The sequence below is a fragment of the Penaeus monodon genome, chromosome 20 (genome assembly GCF_015228065.2).
Source record: "Penaeus monodon isolate SGIC_2016 chromosome 20, NSTDA_Pmon_1, whole genome shotgun sequence".
In the NCBI taxonomy this organism is placed as follows: Eukaryota; Metazoa; Arthropoda; class Malacostraca; order Decapoda; family Penaeidae; genus Penaeus; species Penaeus monodon.
The window spans coordinates 46,254,546-46,255,405 of record NC_051405.1 but is presented as its reverse complement, the minus strand read 5'-3'; positions in this window follow the sequence as shown (position 1 = coordinate 46,255,405).

Genomic DNA, 860 nt, shown 5'->3' with positions numbered 1-860 from the left:
GGTACATGATGCAATTTAAGTGAGAATGAGCTCCGGTAGAGTTATGTCAAGTAGAGGCGCTATTCTGGGGCCGAACAGCTCTCAACACCCGAGTACTGGGAGTCGCAGGGCCTTGCCTAGTGACACGGGAAGCGGAAATGACACGGGGATTGAAACCTTCCTCCGTCGTTGTGCTTTCGAGACAAGAGAGATTTCGTCCCGTGAGCTTGAGCTCGTGGGACAGCTAAAGGGCGGGAAGGAAGCGTGTCTGGCTAATCGGCAGCATCGGAGTGCTACACATAGGATGCGTCAGTGAGTTTCCAGGTGATAACGCCTCACCGATCGCCTCTACCGGTGTGCTAATGGCAGTTCTCGAAGTTTGTGGGAGGGTGAAGGGTGCGGCGAGGGTTGGCGCCCACACCTGCTCGACCTCTGCTCGGAACATGACACTTCGCGGCGTCGCCTTCCTGCGTTCTTTACTCGTGGGGACTGCTTTCTGGTTCCCTTTCTTCCTGCCTTCACCCCCCTCCTCCAGGCGGCCTTCTTCCCCTATGATATACTGATGGAAATCCAGGGACACTTTTAGAAGTATCAGACAAGTACAGCTGGGCTATTTAAGTGAAATGGATCTATGAAAGATGCAAGTTCGCCAGCCTAAGCACATCTATAAAATATCTGAGACAGAGTTAAAGCTACAAAGAAATGAGTCTGGAGAGTCAGGGGCGGGAGACTAAGCCATATATGGGCGTGAAATACTCCCAGCTCCCACCAATGACGTCAACGACATAGAGGGAGCGCTACCCGCGTCTCACTTTCGATCTACGGATGTTCTTCATCTTTTGTCTTAAGCTCAGCAGTAACATCGTCATATTTTCTGACTA